Source organism: Canis aureus, chromosome 14, assembly GCF_053574225.1.
Source record: "Canis aureus isolate CA01 chromosome 14, VMU_Caureus_v.1.0, whole genome shotgun sequence".
Lineage (NCBI taxonomy): Eukaryota > Metazoa > Chordata > Mammalia > Carnivora > Canidae > Canis > Canis aureus.
In genome coordinates this window covers 39,317,787-39,337,702 of record NC_135624.1, presented here as the reverse complement: position 1 = coordinate 39,337,702, position 19,916 = coordinate 39,317,787, and positions in this window count along the sequence as shown.

Sequence of the window (19,916 nt, the reverse complement as noted above, 5' to 3'; positions counted from 1 at the left end):
GGCCGCCCCCAGTGCTGGTGTCGCTGCCCCCACAGCAGTCACGGCACCATCCAGAAACCTACAGATCCCGCCCTCCACCCAGGCCCCCAACTGCCCAGGCCTCGGTTGCTCCACGGCTGGGTGGTGGGCCTCCAGCCTCCTCTAGTCTCTTGACCCTTCGACCTTCTCTGAGTCCCCCCAGCCCTGGCTTTGCTTCCTCCCCCTCCCAAGCTGGGGCCCTCCTTGCACTCCGGCCCAAATCAGATATTGGTCATCACCTTCCTTCGGTCCGGCCTCCCATTGCACCTGCTGGAAACCCAACCAGATGCACCCGCTGGTCTGCTTCTCTGCTCCCGCCCCCGGCCCACTGCTGGCCCCCTGGAGGGCGTCTGCATCTGTGCCGTGCCGGCTCTCCCGCCCCACGGAGCCCTGCACCCCCCGACACCTCTCCTGGCCCCCCGCCTGCTTGGAGCAGCCGTGCTGAATCCTTACCTAATGCCAAAATTTCAGCAGCTTCCGTCGGAGACTTGCATCCCACAGCATTGTCTCCGCTTCCCGGAGACGCCCCCAGATGTCCGCCTAGACACAACCTCACGGTGGGAGGTCATTGTGTCCTCTGGGCTCTGGCCTCAGGTCCTAGCCACAGTTTTCAAAAGTCTACTAATGTCTAGGGAGGACTCCTGCTTGGTACAACGGCGAAACCTCGCACAGATGGAGACTTTTCGTGTCTCAGGTCCTCCCTCCAGGGAGAGCCTGCGCCCAGGGCATCAAACCGCACACACCGCTCCTCACCTAAGAAGCCCCGAGGCCGCGGCGGTCCGGGAGTGAGTGAGCCGCATCTTTTTGGTTGCTCTCTGCTGCTTCCTTGTGGGACGTGCCACCACTCCAGTGGGTGGGGCCAGGTCTCCTCCACGCCTCCCGAGAGCCTGTGGGGACGGACAGAGGCAAACCTGTGACATTGGTGCCCTGTTCCAGACATCCCCCCACCACCCTGCAAGGCTGGAGCTCTCGTCCTCAAAGCAACAGGGCCTCATGCTTAGGACCCAGTACCCTGCCCCCATCCCAGCATCCTACTCACGGAGCCCCAAATGTGCCTTCTGGCCCAGGCCACCCGGCCCTGCCTGGGCCCTCCTCCTGCCAGGGCACCAGGCTTCCCTTCCCAGCAGCCACGGGCCTCCTCTTCCTCACCATGCACCTCACCTCTCATGTCTCACCGACACTCTCAGACCCCAGATCCCTGTGCACCCCGGATCCCAGGTGCTGGCCTTGAGCCCCTGCAGCCCACAGCCTCAACCAGCTAGATCCGCTGCCTGTGACCTGAGCTTCCCGGTGCTTCAGACGTGCAGCGCCGCGGGGCTCCCTGGGTGGGCCCGGCTCATCCTCCCTGGGCTCCTGCGTGCCTGCAAGAGTGCCCAGCCGTGCAATGGGCGGTCAGGTCAGCAACCTCCCCATGTAAGTCCCACTGGGGTCGGCACACCTGGTGGACAGGTGGACTGAAGCCCACCCACACCCAGGAATGCCCGGACAGCCGGGAGTTTAGACCCAGCAAAGTGGGGAACAGGGAGCCTCTGTGAGGTACTTTTATCTTTTTCATACCACTATTTTTTTTAATTACTAAGTCAATATTTGTTCAATGCAGAACACTTGGGAAACAAACAATGGAAGGGAAAAAATTGCCCGTAATTGCACAGCACGGAGGTAACCCCCAGCAACTGTGGGCTTTCTTCTTTCCTCCTCCCACCTTCCTGTCTTTCTTCTCTCACTGTGCCCCAAACAGGATCCTTGTGTGTGTGCACGAGACACACGTGAGCATGCACACACACGCACGAACATGCATGTGCACACACGAACCCACACATGTACTCATGAGCACACGCCCTCCTCCCCGCACTGGGCTCGCCCCCTCCCCGGGCCCCACTCTGCTGACAGGGGCACGCGTGGCCCAGAGCACAGCCTCGCCACACCCCACGCGCTCCCGCCTTAGCAACCGATTGGTTCTCTGTCCCCATGACGCCTTGGGCCCAGGGGCTCTCTGGCTTGGAGCCTGGGGTCAGGGTCAGGGTCGGTGCTGCTGCGGGCGCACCGAGGGGCCGTCTCCGTGGTTCCCTAGTGAGAGACCACTGCACGCAGGCAAGGTGAGGTCGCCACAACACACACCTTTGAACACACGGCCCCGTGCGTGGCCTCGCCTGCGTCTTGAGGTGAAATCCCTGCCCACGGACTCGCAAGATATAACGGAGCACGTGGTCCTGGGTGGGGTGGGGGGGCTTCGGGCCGTGCGGGCCCCGTCGGAAAGGCTGATGTCAGCCGCACTTTCACGGAGTGGGGGGGTGGGGGTTGGCACACGCACCTAACACCACCCGGCGCGGTGCTTCCGCTGTGCACATGGTTGTGCCCCGTTCTTGCTCGCTCGCGGCCTTCCGCCGATGAGAGCAGACGCCTTGGTCCGCGCGCTGAGCATTTCTGCGACCTCGTGTGTGGCTCCGGCTCAGACCCGCGTCTGCCTCTGCCGGGCGCGCTCTAACTTATTCACGGGGAGGGTTTATGCCTTCGCTCACGTCAGACCCTGTCTAAACAGGTGGGGAACTACTGTCCTGGCTCGTGCTCGGCTCTGAATGGCGCTGCAGCTCTCACCTGAGCAACGAGGTTTGCGTTTCAATGTAGTCGCGGCCACTAACGAAGCGTGGCTCTGCTGACGGGCGAGACCCCCGCGCGGAGGGCAGGTGCTCCCCGGCCGGTTGGTGGGGGGAGGGCCGGGCCGGCCGCGGAGCGAGCTCGCGCACCCGGGCCCCACGTGTCCACCGCAATCTGGCCGAACTCTAGGAAGGCCGACTTTAATATCTATCTTTATAACGTTTCTCAAACAGTGCGAACGCCCTCCCTTCTAACTTTGATTTACTTGTTTTTTTTTTTTTTTTCCCTCTTTGGAAAAGCCAAGAGGCAGACGTTCCAATTCATTAAACCTCCTACATGTGCTTTAAATTTCATTTTCAAGATAAAATCCAAAAGGCTACACGCAGAAATCAGAGCACACACCGATTAAAACGTACTTTCCCCGTCCACTCCTTTCTGCAGCTTCCTGGATTTTTAACTCCTCCGATCCCGGAGATTTCTGGATTAATTAATTCTCCAGGCGAGGGCGGGCAGCATTCCTTCCCTTGAGGCCTGTCCTTGGTGTGTGGATGGCCTCTAGGCCCCGTGTCCTCACGCGGGCGTCCTGGTCGCCTCTTCTGACAAAGACACGGTTCACAGCAGGTCAGGACCCCCAGTGACCTCATTCTACCTCAATCTCCTCTTTAAAGGCCCATCTCCACGTCCCCCTGTGGGCCTCTGGGAGCTGGGACCCCAACGTGTGAATGTCAACCCATCACAGCACACAATTGACATTTTCAGATGCAAGAAACCTCCCTATGACTTTATTATAATTTTTTCTAGAATTTTTTTTTACTATATGTAAATACAAACCCGAAAAGTTTCAAGTGTTTTGCTCTCTCGTTAAACCAAGCAGGAGCTGTTGTTTGAAGTGTCTCCAGGGCCTACAGGAGGGTTTCCAGGGCGCAGCAGCAGCAGCAGCAGCAGCCGTGGTCAGATCCGCACCGTCACTCGGGGAGGGTCACTGTGCGCCCAGGGCCCGGGTGCCCACGTCCGTAACAGGGGGAGGGGGGGTGGCCCGGCCAAGCGGGGGCTGTTGTGCAATGAGCCGGGGAGGTGCACGAAGCCACTGGTTTGCTGCCACCTAGGAGCACAGCAGACGCTGTTTCCTTTCCTAAATTAGAAGCTTTAAATTTTCCCCTACATCTTCACTTTCAAATGCATACTCATTAAAAACAAACAGTGCAGACTGGAGGAAAGAGCAGGAGAGTGTGCGCAGACGCTCAGGCGGCCGCATGACAGCCGCTCGGGGCCCGGCGTGACCTGGGCCCCCTCCGCCCGTCTCTGGCTGAATCCCAGAACCCAGATTCACAAGGAGGAAGGAGCCACAAGGGGGAAGAGGCCTGGGCTGAGCGGAACCCCACCCCCCCAGACCAACTCACGTCAACGGGAAAATAAACTGTAATGTGCCGCGCCATGGAGCCCGGGTGTCCTTGTTATCTCTGTGATCTGACCCTGCTGACACCTAGAAGTGTTTCTCAGCACCCTCTGCTCCATGACTTCTTTTTTTTATGTGGCAGGTGTGCCATTCGTGGGAAATGACGGCTCCCAAGTACGTGTGTCAGCTACAGAAGTGTCACAGACGGTCCATTGCACGACGGCGGGAGCCGCGGGGCTCAAACCCAGAGCCAGGACCTGGGTGGCCATCCGGGCACCGCTGGCCGTGGTCCTCGGGTCTCTTCCCTCTGTTGCACGTTTCCAGGCCTCTGTATTCCTCTATTTGTATTCTTCGTGTTTGGTGTTTTACTTCCTCGTTTGCCTGGAGCATCCCCTCACGTCGACTCCGAGGAAGTCCAGCGGAAGGCGGGCTTTGCATGTCCCTCCGTCCCCCTTGGCGTCTGATCGCGGGTTTGCGCCCCGCAGGGCTGCGGGCTGGGCCCACACATGGTAAGCGGTCGGCCAGAGGGCCCACACCAGCCGGGGATTCCTCTCCTTCCTGATGAGTGTTTACCTTCCCTCTGAAAGTTTTTAGGATTTCTTTTCATCCTAGGTGTTATGCATTTTTATGGTAATTTGCCTTCTGTCATCGTTTCCCCAGCTTCTTTGGCCTCTTCTTGCAGGAGGCCAGGGTGTGAAGGGTGTCCTCCCCTCGGTGCTGCAGCTCCCCCCGCCCCACCCCCTGTCCACGTGCTCTGGCCGGTGCCCCCCTGCTCGGCACCTAACTCCAGCCTCTGTCCCCTCTGGGTCCTCTGACACTTACCTCCTCTGATTTCTCGTCCTGTGCAGCTTCCCGAGGGGACGCCTCGGATTTCAGACTCTAACTGCTCACCCTGCCTGCCTGACCATTCCCTTCCAGAGCACGCTGGTGTCTTATTTTATGGATATAATACCTCCTCAGACATCCCTGAGTATGTTAATTGGAGTATTTTTAGAGGACTTTTCACTTAATTTGTTCTGTTTCTTCTGGCTTTTTCTTTTTCTTTTTCCTTTTTTTTTTTTTTTTTTAATGTATTTGTCTTCATCTTTCTCTTCGGCGCTGCTGGCTTTCCTCGTGGGCCCAGCAGTCCCTGGCCATCCGCTCTCATGTGGGAAGCACGATGAAGGGGCCGGGGTGCCTTCCTCAGGTGCTGGTCAGCACTTGCTTTTCTGCTCGGCCTCCCCTGGCTCATGCTTCCCACCTTGGGCTCTGAAGAGCAGGAAGACAGGGCAGCTACGAGATTCTTCTGGAGTGAGGGGGCTGGGAGCCCCTGTGTCAGAAGGGCAAGGGTTTCATGGTGGGGCCTGCCCCAGCTCTGGCCTTCCCCGTGGGGCTGATCCCGAGGCTTTGGCCACCAGCTGCCAGGCTGAGTCTGCAGGATGGCATCTCCGCCCGCGCTCTGACCCCGTTGGTGGGAAGGCGGGGGACTCCCCTGCGGGATGGCCCCAGCTGCAGCTCCCCATAACCTCTCTTCCCAGCCTGGCTCCTGGCCCCAGACCACCCACGCCCGCCGCCTCTGGGACCTGGGCGCCTGGAGTTCCCGTGGGCAGAACCCTGGCTGCAGGGCTGCTGCCAGGATCCAGACTCCAGCTTCCTCCTGCTTCTCCTGTTTTATAGGTCAGCTCACATCCCTCTGCTTTCTGTCTCCTGGAATTTATTAAAATCTCTTAGTCATTGTTGTGAGGATTAAAATGCAATTATGTATGCAAAGCACATCTTACAGTACCTGGCACATAAGGAGGGCTGGATAAATGTTAGCAATTATTATCACAGTTGGTTAAGTGATTTCCCCGAGATGGTGAGACTCTCCCTTCAAGGAGCCCACGGTGGAGACAGACAAAGACACAAGCAACCACCGATAATGATTCCCCCCACCCGGACCTGGTGTGTTCGTGTGTGGCTTGGTCATTCCTCACAACCCGCAGGAAAAGTGGGGAATGCAAGCTCACCTTTCCACCCACCGCCGGGGCTTGCAGACTCGACCTCGCTTCCAGATGGGGTCACAGGCAAGGGAGGAAGAGGCTGCTTCAGCTTAGGAGGTTCACAGATTCCTGGTCGGGCTTTGGACAGGCAAGGCAGGTGGGGCACAGGCATCCTCTGGAGGGCCTCTCGGCCGAGGCTGTCTTCGATTGTCTCAAAGTCCAGAGTCACAAGCAGCACTCAGGGGGTGCGACAGAGTCTAAGAGGTGCCCACGGTCTCTGCATCGTGGCGCTCATGCTTTTGTGGGCTATCCTGTCCTGAGTGTGGGCCAAAACATGACTTGCTTCTAACAGATACAATACAGCACAAGCGATGGGGTGTCATGCCCGTGACTGTGTTACATAACATAATCAACAGCCCTTACTAGCTTGGTGAAGGAAGCAGTCATGTGAGGAGAGCCCACACAGCAAGGACTTGTCAGCATCTTCTAGAAACTGCAGGCAGCCTTTAGGAACTGGGGGTGGCCTCCACCAAATAGCCAGCGAGAAGCCAGGGTCATACAACCATAAGGGAGTGGACTATGCCAACATCCTGAGTGAGCATGGAAGGGGACTCATCCCAGGTCGAGCCTGCAGATGAGAACACAGCTCTGTCAACACTCCAAAAGCAGCCTATGAGACCCAGAGCAGAGGGACCAGCTAAGCTGTGCCTGGGCTCCATCCTGACCCCTAGAAATTGTGATAATACATGTGTGTTGCATCAGGCTGTTCAATTTGTGGTCATTCATTACACAGCCATAGACAACTAATACACTATGCACCTTGTAATGTGCTGGACCGTGAAATACCACAGGGCCCACTGAGGGGTCCTCTCCCTGGAAGAACAGCATGCAACTAGAGAAGTGAGCATCCTGAGCAGTGGTGCAGGCACCAGCCTGACAGGTGGGCTGTTTGTACCACAGGGTGCAGTAGTCCCTGCAGGCTAACTCACCGGCCCTGCTCTCCCATGAGGAATCATTGAGCAAAGGCTCAGGCAGGCGGCCAAGGGAGAGGGGACAGCACCCACTCACTCTGCCCTCCAGAACACCTTCCTTTTGCCCTACCTGAGCAGATGGGGGACTGTGCTCCCTGGAGGACCCTATTTTGCACACAGGGCCATTGGAGCTGATACAACTGAGATCCGAGATAAGTGACTATGTTCTGCTGGTCCCATCTCATGGCCCACAAGGCAGGCTCTGGCTCCCACTGGGCACTCAACCCAGCCCCAGGCTACGTGCTCATCACTGAAAACTGCATGCATGATGAACTTGCCTAAACTTCACAATAGCCTCGTGAAATAGGAATTGAGGGGGAAACAGAAACATGGAAAAGTTTGATCACTTGCTCAAGGTTGCATGGCTGTGATAAGGGAGCCAGGATTGGAACCCTGCTTCCAGAGCCTGGAAGCTTAGTCTCTGCACTGTGCTCCTCTACGTCTTACCATCACCCAGACCTAGGCCCACACTGGTTCTGTGACTCTGGGCAAGTTCCTAACCACTTTGAGCTTTAGCCTACTAATCCAAAAAGTGAGTGCTGTACTAATATCTACCTTTTCCCGTTAAGATAAACGTGGCACCTGGTGGTGTTCAGTCAGTGTGAACTCACCTCACAGCACGTCTCTGGTGGAGACATAGCAGGAGACACTGTTCCGAGTGCTCCCAGAAAACATGCTCCTGTGCACTGGAATGCAGACAGCTGCCTCCCCCAGTGGAAGTGTAAGCCTAGGCACACAGGAAAGATAAAGAGCTAGGCTAGGGCCAAACAGATCAGTTTTATGCCCAATGGCAACCTTGGGAAAGTCACTTAAACTCTGACCTTCCACTGATTCATCCCTCCAATGGAAATACTGTAATCCCCTCCATGTGGTTGCTGGGACCACTCATAGAACACTGAATCTGGGGCACTCAGAGCAAGGCCTGGCCCAGGGGAAGGTCATTCTTAGGAGCAGCTGAGCTCTCAGGCTTCCATGCCCTGGGGAGGAAGCATGGACCTCCAGTGACCCTGAGCAACACTACCATTACCTTCTTATTCTTTGACGTTCAGTTGTATGGCAATTCACGCCACCAGATTTTTCGGTGCTCTTATTAGGTTTCAGGCCAGTATTGGTTTTTCCAAGGAAAACCGACAATTGAGGTGCCACCCCATAGGCCTTTCCTGGGGAAGCTCAGAGTGTAAGGCAGGCAGGGTTGGGGAGGGTGAGCACAAACCCTCAGTGTGCACATACCATATGTCAGAAAATTTGCTGTTTTTGTCTTCGTGGCAACACGTTGATTTGTGTAAAATTAGCTGTGTTTTATAGACGGAGAAATTGAAGTTCAATGAACCTAAGGAATTTGCTCAAGGTCACGCAGACGGAGAATTTTCTCCCCAAAGACTGCATTCAAATAACCATAAATCAGGGAGAAAATGATAATTATCAAAGCTATTTAAATAAGACAAGTCACTTGGCCTCTGAGTCTTTTATCTTTATTGGCTAAATGCCTTGAGAAAAACCTACTTTTCAGAGCTTTTGTGAAAATCCAATGATCCATCAAATGTGAGTGTTTTTAGCATGCTTAAGGGCACATAGTAGGTACTTAGTAAATGTTTATGAATGATAATCTTAATGAGGGCAGATGAAAAAAATTTTGAGACTATGAAAGAGGAATATAATGATTTTGACTAAGAAGCAGGAATCAATGATTGATAGATGTTTCTTTTTTAAAGATTTTATTTATTTATTCATGAGACACACACACACACACACAGAGGCAGAGACACAGGGAGAGGGAGAAGCAGGCTCCATGCAGGGAGCCCGATGTGGGACTCGATCCCAGGTCTCCAGGATCATGCCCTTGGGCTGAAGGCAGCGCTAAACCACTGAGCCACCAGGGCTGCCCTTGCTCAATGTTTCTGAAAGAAGTGCAGAATAGGGATGTAGGACTCAGGCATGAAACCTGTAAGCATGAAAGCATGGTGTCTTCTAGAGTGAGAGATTCTCTGAACCAGAGAGGGTGGAGGAGATGGGGGGATGCATCTTGTAAAGAACATCTGGAATGCCGTGCTGAGGTGTTTACAGGCAAAGGAAACCAAAATGGACTTTGAACCCAGGATGGCAATGAGATTTCTGTTCTGGTTGAGTTCACACATATCTCCTGAACTGTCTTATTTCCAGTCCCCAGTTGTTTATAACTCAGGTGATTTTTCTGACCAGAAGTGATGTGGTAAGTCTCATCTTGAACCACGCACTCTTGTAACAGTCAGCACCCTACATGGAATAGACTCTTCTCAGGTACCAGAATTTAACCAGGTTGGCCTTAATGGAACAAAGCTGATATGGGCATAAGATCTGGAAATCCTCACACCCAAACTGACCAGCACTAATCTGTCTACCTCATACAGGGACCTCTCATGAATAAGAGCTCAGAGCATGATGGTCATCCCGGCCTTCAGAGGACAATATGAAAGGTCAGTGATGAAGAACAACCTTTTCTTTACACTTCCAGTCATGAGGGAGTCATAAGGTCTGGAATTGCCCTCCTGTCATTACAAAAATAAACCAGAAAACAGCACTAATAAATGGAACAACTGTTTACAGATATTGAGTCTTGGGCAGCTCAGGAATGTGGATCCCAGAGGAAAGGGAAACAGAACAATGAGAGGCAACATCTGGACTGTGACACCAGAGGGACATCCAAGCAGAGAAAAAGTGAATAGAAAGAGAATAGAGTCAAGGAAGGCCAAAGCAGCTGGAATTTATAGAACAGAGTTACACAGAGAAAGGAGATATGAAGAAAAACAATTCTAGAAATTCCAAGAGGTCCTCTAGAGTCTGGTTAAATACCAATAAGCATATGTGTAGAACAAGGAGGTTTAAGTGAAACAATGCCCAGAGCTCACAGAGCTTGGAATTACCTCCCCCATAATGGAGAGACTCCACTGAATGCACAGGACACTTAGTACAGTGCCCAGGAGAATCTGTGGTGGCTAAATTAACTCTAAATTAAAGGCTACTCCAGACCCACCCAAAAAGAGTCAGAAAATGAAAACTATTATCACCAAAATTATACACAGGTAACAGAACTGGCTGCCAAGGAAGCCCAAAGATTTTTAAAAGAATACAACAAAATCTAGCACTCAAGAAGTCAAATTCACACTGCTGTGATTCAGTATTTTAAGTAAACTTTAATAGAAATAGAAAATCTGATCCATATCCAGAAGGAAAATCAGTTCAATGAAGTAGGCTTGGAAATAACAGAGATGATGGAATTATCAGGAAGGTCATTAAACAGTATTATAAAACATGACTTATATGCCCAAGGATATGAAGAAAAACATAGGAACAATGAGGAAATGAATGAGGATACAAAAATAATCAAATGGGACCTCTGGAGATAAAGCTGTGATCAATACCTGAAACAGTAATATCAACAGATAGAATTAATAAACCGGTTAGACACCAAATAAAGAATACCAGTAAACTTGAAGGCATAACAATAGGTCCGGCTTGGAGTGGAGCAGAGAATAAAAGAACTGAATAAATGATCAGAGCCTCAGCAGCTATGGGTTAATACCAAGGGGTCTGATGTCTGGTCATTGCAATTCTAGAACATGGAGTGTAGTGCTGGGGGGAAATAAAAAACATATTTGAAGAAATAGTGGCAAATTTTCTTTTCAAGTTTCTTTCTTTCTTTCTTTTCTTTTTTCTTTTTTTTTTTTTTTTTTTGCAAATCCAAGAATCTTATTAAACCCCAAGCAGAATAAACACACAATCACCATCATTACCACCATCACCACAACCATCATCAAGACACAAGGTTAAAGGAAAAACCAAAAATCAGCTAGAGAAAAAAACATAATGTGACAAGGAATATAGATAAGAATACCACCCACTTCTTGTCATAATTTAAACAATCTGGAAGACAATATAGCATCTTCCAAGTGCTGGGAAAACTCCTGTCAATTTAGAATTCTATATGCAGTAAAAATATCCTTCAAACACAAAGCCAACATAAAACTCTTTAGACAAACAAAAGCTGAGAAAATGCATTGCCAGAAGAACAGCCCTTTAAAAATTGCTAAAGGAAATTCTTCAGGTAGAAGAAAATGATGCCAGATGGAAACCTCAATCTGCATGGACATGAGGAGTGCTGGAAATTGTAAATAAGTGTGTAAGAAAAAGTCTTTTTTTCTCTCATTTTAAATTTTATTTAAAAGATAATTTAAAATGAAAGTAACAACAATGCAATGTGGGGTCATAAAATGAGTAGATATAAAATGTATGAGAAGAAGAACTCAAAAGATGGGACAGGAAAATAAAATTTGTAGGGGTTTTGTATTATATGTGAACAGATATAATATGATTTGAAGATAGACTGTGATAAATTAAGCATGTATATTACAAACACCAGCTCGAACACAGAAAGAAACATTAAGAGGTAGAGCTAAGAGGCCAACAGTAGAGATATAAAATAGAATCCTAAAAAAGACCTGGTATGAAAGAAGGCAGGATAAGAGGGAAGAGGGACCAAAGAACAGATGGAACATACATAAAACAAATAGCAAGAGAATAGATTTAAATCTAACCACATGGATAATTACATTAAATGTAAAGGATATAAACATTCCAATTAAAAGACAGAAATTGTTAGACTGGACAAAAAAGCAAGATTTGACTATCCGCTACTTACAAAACACCAACTTTAAATATAAAGACCCATATAATTTAAAAATAGAACTATCTATGCCATCCAAATTCTAACCTAAAGAAAGCTGGAGTAGCTATGTTCATATCAGAAAAGTAGACTTCAGGAAAAAATATATACATTACCAGGGAAAAATAAGACATATCATAATACTATAGGGCTACATTAATCAGGAAGACATAATAGTCTTAAGTGTTTATGTGATAAGTTATAATGTTAATCTTGAATAAAATATGAGTAAATCAAATCACAATGCATGAAAAGGGGAATATACCATGTTTAAATGGGGTTTATTCCAAGAATCCAGGGTCAAGTTAAAATAAAAAAAGATTAAGACTTGAAAATAAATTGATTTACTGTATTATAGGAATAAATGAGAACATGATTTTCTTAGTAGATGCAGAAAAAAGCACTTAATGAAAGCAATTCATAATAAAAGTTCTCAACAGATTAGATATATAAATAAAATTCCCCACTCTGACAAAGTATGTATATGAAAAGTCTAGGGATCCCTGAGTGGCGCAGGGGTTTGGCGCCTGCCTTTGGCCCAGGGCGCGATCCTGGAGACCCGGGATCGAATCCCACGTCGGGCTCCCAGTGCATGGAGCCTGCTTCTCCCTCTGCCTGTGTCTCTGCCTCTCTCTCTTTCTCTCTCTGTGACTATCATAAATAAATAAATATTAAAAAAAAAAAAAAAAAAGAAAAGTCTATAGCTAACATCATCTCCTGAGATGGGTGATGGATGAACCCCACCACTTCTATTCAGGAAGGTACTGGAAGTCCCAGCAAGCATAAGAAGGCCCAAAACAAAAATGAAAGCATACAGATTGGTAAGGAAGAAAAAAAAAACTGTCTTTATTTGCAAATGGCATGATTGTGAACAAAAAATCCAAAATAATTCACTAAAATATCTAAGAGCTGTTTAACAAAATCAAAGAATACAAGACCCCTACACAAAAATCTATTGTATTTGTATATACTAGCAATAAATAAGTGGAAACTGAAGTTTTAAAAAACAAGGTCAATTAAAATAACATCAAAACCATCTCCTATGTAGACATAAAGATAACAAAATTCATCTGAAGTGAATGAAAGGAGACCCAGATAAAAGGAGAGAGATACACAGTTAAGGGATATGATGTTCAAGAAATGGGCCACTCAATATGAAGTCATTGATTATCCCAAAGCTGATCTATGGCTTCAACACCTTTTTAATCAAAAACCCCCTTTTTAGAAATCACCAAGGTGATTCTAAAAAGAACATGGAAATTTAATGAATTTACACTACTCAAAACAATTCTGAAAAGAGAAAAACAAAGTTGGAGACATACATCGCCTTAATTTCTGATCAAAACCATCAAAAAACGGTGGTGTTTGGTGTAAAAATAGATATTTAGATTGAACAGGATGGGGAATCTAAAAATAGAGCCATACGTATATGTCCAGTTGGTTTTTTACAAAGATGCCAAGGTAATGGAAGAAAGAGTTGTCTTTTCAACAAATGATATTGAAACAACTGGAGACACATATGGGAAAAAATGAGACTTGACCCAGCTTAGGCTTTTCCAAAAAATTGACTTGAAATGGATCATCCATCTAAATGGAAACCCTAAAGCTGAAAAATTTCTAGACAAAACCATAGTATAAAATATTTACCATCTTGAATAAGCAAAGATTTCTTAAGTAAAGTCTAAATAAGCACAAACTATAAAAAAATTGATAAATTGGACTTCATCACAACTCAAACCTTCTGCCTTTTCAAAGACATTGTTAAGAAAATAAAAAGGCAAGAAACAGAATAGGAGAAAATATTTATGGTACATAAATCTGACAAGGGTCTTGTAATCAAGATATGCAAAGCTTTTTTTTTTTAGCTCAATATAAGAAGATAAGAAACCCAATGGGCAACAAACAAATAAGTGGGCAAAAGATTTGAACGGAACTAGACGTCCGGAAAGTGCAGGTGAAACCACCGTGGAGACCAGTGTGCACCCAGCAGAACAGTTAAATCCAAACAGACTGACAATTTGAGGCGTTTATGAGGATGGGAGCACGTAAGGCTCTTCTCATACGTTGCTCGGGGGATTCCATGACGTTACAACAATTTGGAAAACGGTTTGGCAATATCTGAAAAGTTAAACATATACTTATCAAGAAACTCAGAGATTTTACTCCTAGATATTTACCAAACATAAGTGAATACATATATCCATGTGAGAGCTCACGCACTAATGTTCACAGCAGCTGTATTCATAACAGCCCCAAACTGGAAATGACCCAGCCATCCATCAAGAGGTGAATGGGTAAGGGCCAACAACCAAAGAAACAATAGCCTGGTTGAACTCATCAGAATTTTAAGTGCTTGTATTTCGAGGGACATCTTCAAAAGAGCAAAAAAAAAACCCTCAGAATGTGAGGGTTTTTTTGTTTTGTTTTGTTTTTTTTCAATCAGGTATCTGATAGGATCTGGCATCAGAATAAATACAGAACCCTTACAACTCAGCAATAAAAACACAAACAACACAATTTAAAAATGGGCAAAGGATTTGAATTGACATGTCTCCAAATGATACACGAGGGGTCAATAAGCACACAAAAAGCCACTTCATGTCATTAGTCACCGGGAAATGTAAATCCAATCCACTTCACACCCGCCTAGGATGGTCATGATCAACAAAATAGACAGCCGCAAATGTTGGGTGTGGAGCACTTCGAGCCTCATCCACTGCTGGCGGGGATGCTCGGTGATGGAGGCACTTTGGAACACAGTCTGGCAGCTCTTCAAAAAGTTAAATATAGAGTTACCATCCGACTCAACACTTCTAATTCTAGACATACACGCAAGCAAACTGAAAAAAACATGTTCATCCAAACACTTGTACAAAATGTTCATAGCAGCATTATTCATAAAAGCCCAAAATGTAAAAACCCAGTGTCCAGCAACTGGTGGATGGATAAACAGAATGTGGTCCATCCACGCGATGGAATATTACTCAGCCCCCAAAAGGAACAAAGTGCTGACACCCGCTACTGCAAAGGCAGACCTTGAAAACACTGCGCTAAGTGAAATAGGCCAGGCATAAAAGACTGAATTTTGTGTGATTTCGTCAATTTAAAGTCTCCAGAGTCAGCCAATCTGTAAGAGACAGGGGTTTGGGAGAGAGAGGAATGGAAGGTTGACTCCTAATGAGTTTCTGTGGAGGTCATAAAAATTTTCTAAAATTAGATAATGGTGTTGGTTGCGTCATTCTGTAAACATACTAAAAACCATTTAAATACATTTTATTTATTTTTAAGATTTTATTTGTTTATTCATGAGAGACACAGAGACACAGGCAGAGGGAGAAGCAGGCTCTATGCAGGGAGCCCGACGCGGGACTCGATCCTGGATCCCAGGATCACGACCTGAGATAAAGGCAGATGCTCAACCGCTGAGCCACCCGGGCATCCCTTAAAATACATTTTAAAAGGACGAGTCTTATGGTATGTGACCTATATCTCAAATAAAGCCGGTATTAAAATGGAAAAAGATGAATAGATGAACAAAGTGTAGTATATTCATACTCCGGAAATATTACTTAACGATAAAAATGAACAAAGTACTAAAATACAGAAATGCTTACGTGAACCTCAAGAGCACACTGAGCTTCCTAATCCAGACACAGCAGTGTGTCCACTTTAGTGTTCCGTTTATACGACATCCTAAATAGCGAATGGAATGTGTAGTTACAGAGCAGCTGCTGCGGGGGGCTGGGGGGGCCTCGGACTGTGATGGAGCTCAGGGCACTTGCGGGGCCAGTGGAGATGTCCTCTGTACTGTTGTGGTGGTGGAGACGCAGGTGTATGAATCTGTCAAAATTCACGCACATGCGTGCACACATGGGTGCATTTTGTCCTATGTGATCTATGCCTCAATAGCTGACTTTCAAAAAAAGAATAAAGCCTCATTGCATGTGAATAAATCATGTAGTTTATTAACAACCAGCCTAAGAGGCATGTACATGCGTATTTAAAACATTCATGACGAGGACTGTTCTGTGCGGTTCTTGCTGCCCCCAGTTCCATACATGACAGAATTTGCAATGCTCGCCTGCCCTGGGCATCGCAATAAAGGGGCGGGTAAGACAGAGTCCTGACTTCACAAGTTTCCATCCCCATCGTGGAGCCAGATGTACCAATGGCATTTGCATAAGTAGTTGTGCAATCGCGTTGGAGAAGAGCCTCCAGAGTCAAGGAAGAACCGCTGGAAACCAGAGAACACGCAGAGTCCTGTGCGCTGGGGGGGGGGGGGGGGGGAGCGCAGGCAGCCCCCCAGGGAGGGGCTCCCGGAGGACTCGCATTCCAGAACAGCCTGCAGGAGGAAGAGGGCTCAGCCACTGGCTCGCTGGTGGGGCCTGTAGGAGAATCTGGCAACGGGGAGGGGGGCCCCCTGCCAGGCAGTTTCTCCATTTCTTTACCCGCCACCCTGTGTGTTAGTCAGGACATGCTGGGCTCCGCTGCAGTAACAAGGAGCCCTCCGCGCCCGAACGTTTCTTCCTTCCGCCGCAGCTCCTTCCCCCACATACTCTGCCATCTGGGGCCAGCATCCTCGTCACCGTGGGCTGAGTCATCGCGAGTGCTATTTGTGGCCAGGCCCGAGAGTGGCTGGCAGCGCTTCTGCCCACATTCCATGGGCCTGGCCTCGGCTGCAGGATGACAAGCTAACTGCAAAGCAGGATGGGAAACGTAGTCCTCCCTCACGCCATGCAGAGCAAACGGGGCGATGGATGTTGCAAACCCAGGGGTCATGGGGCGCTGGGAAAGTTCTTACCTTTCTTTGGCTCAGCCAGGGCGGTTGTGCTGCTGAGGTGTTCTGAAGGCCACCCCCACAGCAAGCCCTGTGCAGCACGCCCCTGGGACAACTCTGCCTTTCCAGAAGGCTGGTGGCCATGAGGGTCGGTTTTCAAGAAGGCAAGAAGATGACGTTTGTGCTTTCAGACACGCAGGCTTTGCCATCCTCAGCGCTCAGACCCTGTTGCCTGTCAGCAGCCACCAGTGCCACAGGGTGGGAATTGCAGTGCATTTGGGATCGGAGAGAGTGCTTCCAGTCCTGCTTCTGCTTCTTGTTCTCCTTTCTGAGACTTGAGTTCATCTTCCTGGAGAGTGGCCACACCTCAGACCTGGGTTGAGTGGTTTCTCTGTCCCCTCTTACTCTCCTTTCCCCTTGTATGAGGGGACTGCTCATCCCGCCATCTTTATGGGGCCTTGATGAGGCCTGAATGAGACAATAGCAAGGTGACACGTTAACACTTCAAGGCCATTGTCTTTTGTTACTATTATTGCTGTTGTTGCCATCAACGCAGGCTGTCCTGTAGGAAGGTTGTGCCCTCCTCTGGCCCCAGCACAGTTCTTGAATTTCTGTTTGGCTCACTCAGCTTGAACAGATACTTCCCTCCCCTCCTTTTAATGAGGAAAATATAAGTTAATGAGCTTGCAAATGGGCACCGGGGCCATTTCTGGGAGTGAGACACCGGCGCAGTCTGCGTGGAGCATAGTGAAGACGGGTCCTTAATAGGGAAGATGGAAAGGACGTCGTGCTGTCCTGAGCACACGGCCCTCACCAAAGCCATAAAGCTATAAACTGGGATTGTCTTTAGAATTGAACTTTTCCCCTCTCTCCAGTGGCTATTAAATATTTCCAGGGAAATTACTCTGAAGGAAAGGTGTTTAGCTTAGCTTTCATTTAGAAAGAGCTGACTCGTGGGAGTTTGGATTCATGTGAGGGCCTGCAGGAAGCATCAGGAAACCTGGGCTCCAGCTTCCCCCTGCTCCCCCCCTCCAACTCCCCACTGTTGCTTCTGGTGAGATGCCTGGCATTCCCAGGCCTCTCATTGGTTGCAGAATGGGTGTAACAGGATGAGCAGTGACATTTATTGTGTTCCTTGTATGGACTGAGCCTTCTTACATGTATTATCCTTTTTAATTATCAAAAATAATTCACAAGGTAGGCATTATACCCATTTTGCAGGCACAGAATCGAAGATTTAGGTCATTCGTGCAACAGGTATTGCAACCATGCCAGGAGGAGTTCCCATATTTGTGAGGATTGTTAAGATGCCCTACTGTCTCCCAAAGGCAAGAAACGGTGCTATGGGTGGGCCCAGCGTATTTGTCTGTATTACATGACCTGTGGCTCTATGGTAGAAGAGCTTGTGAGGTGTAATTAGAGTCCAATTTAACAAATGTTAGGGATACGTTGCTAAGTGCTAAGGGAAACAAGGGGATGAGTGAGAGGTGTGAACTTGGCCTTCAGCATCTCTTGATTTAATTGGGCAAGGCATGGGGTAGACATTCCTTGGTAAACAATCACAGCATGTTGGATATGGATGGAGCCATAGAACATCTTAGAGGGACTTGAGTAAACATGGCAGCTTGAACCCATGACTCTACCTTGGCTCTCAGACAGCTCTGCTAAAATAACAGGAAAGGGAGTGATTGGGCACAAAACTGCAAGCATGAAGAGGAGAATGTCGGGGACAAGACAACAAACCTCATTACAGTTGCCAAAGGTGGAAACGTGAAGGACAGGGGTAACTGAGTTAAGCCAGTAGAGTCAGGTGAATTTAAGAGTCTGGCAAGTGGGGAGATGGAAGGACAGGCTGACCCATTCCATAGAACCGTAGGAGGCCTCAAGAATCGGAGACCCCAGCTATCTCTAAGGGAACAGTAAGAGTGTAGGTGAGGCTGAGAAAAAGGAAAGTTGTTTTAAGGTCTTTATAAATAGAAGACAGACTGCTGTCTTTCCTCTTCTCACCGCTAAGCACCAGGCAACTACACCTACCAATCTCTAGCAGAAAGCTTGAGGTTTGCTTTCTGGGGCTGTCACAGTGGATGGGTTCTTGACTGGACACTAGAAAAAAATGAGGTTAAGTGTCTCACTGAAAATGGAAGAATAGTTAGGTGAAGAGATTTATATTAATTATGTAAACTAGGCCCCTCTTCCACACTCAAGTCTTACATTCTGGAAGCCAGGCTCCTGCTCCCAAGCAGATTAGAGGCATCTTCTCTAGGCGTGCCCACTGGCTGAAGGGGAGAGACTCACTGGCAATTGAGGATTTCCCAATAACAAAGATATTGTGTGTCCATATCACCATACATTGGAATCCCTCCAGCACAAACACATTGAGTATCCAGTTAACTCTTCATGATCTACTCACAAAAAGTGAACAGACTTCCATGGGTACTTAATCTTGGGAAGAACTTCAAATGTGAGAGAAATCAAAACCAGCCAAAAAGAGTGAACCCAAAACAAACTAAATGAACCAGAGATAGGAATAAATGGGCAGGAGTGACAACAGAGACAACACTAAGTTCATATCTCCAGCAAAATAATAGAAGATATTACCTCATTCCAGTATGAGGATGTTATGAAAAAAAATTCAGAAGACACAACAAAATCTCTTATCAATTAAAAATCAGAGAATAGAAAATTATTTAATTCAAAATAATATTTTGAAGATAAAACTAAAGGAATTTTCCAGAAAGTAAGGCAAAATAAGGAAGAGATAGAAAATAATAGAGAAAATATAAGAATGTGAGTGACCAGCTCAGGAGGTCCAATGTCAAAATAATTGCATCTCCACAGAAAGACAGAAAATGAAGAGGAGAGGAGGTTATCTGAGAAACAATTCCAGAAAGCTGACCAGTTGAGTGGGTGCAAATCATAGCAATATTTCAGACTCTCAGGAATGAAGAGAAAACTCTGAAGACTTTGGGGGAAGACAAAAGGTGGAAAGCAAGCGATAACAATTTTCTCAAAAGCAGCACTATAAGCTGGAAGACAGAATTTCTGAATATTCTAAAGAAAAATAAACTTTAAATAAGACTTGTAGACCTAGCAAAGTACAAAACATTTTGATGACGTAGTGAAGACTTTCTTCAAGCTCCCAAATACTTTTCTTTTTGCATATGTTCTCAAAAGCTCCTGGAGAATTTGTTCCACACGAACAAAACACAGACATGAAAGAGGAGTCATGGAATCTAGCTAAAGGGGTCCAATGCAGAAAGCAGATGGAGGGTTCCCCCAGACTGATGGAGTGGGAGGGGCTCAGGACAGCAGTCCAGGGAGCAGTCCTTTCATAGGGAAGCATGGGGATAGAAGGGCCAACGAGGAACAGCTCCAAGAAAGCTCATAAGCTGATGGATTATCCGACATGGCTGAAACATGTTGAGAGGAACTCATTTCT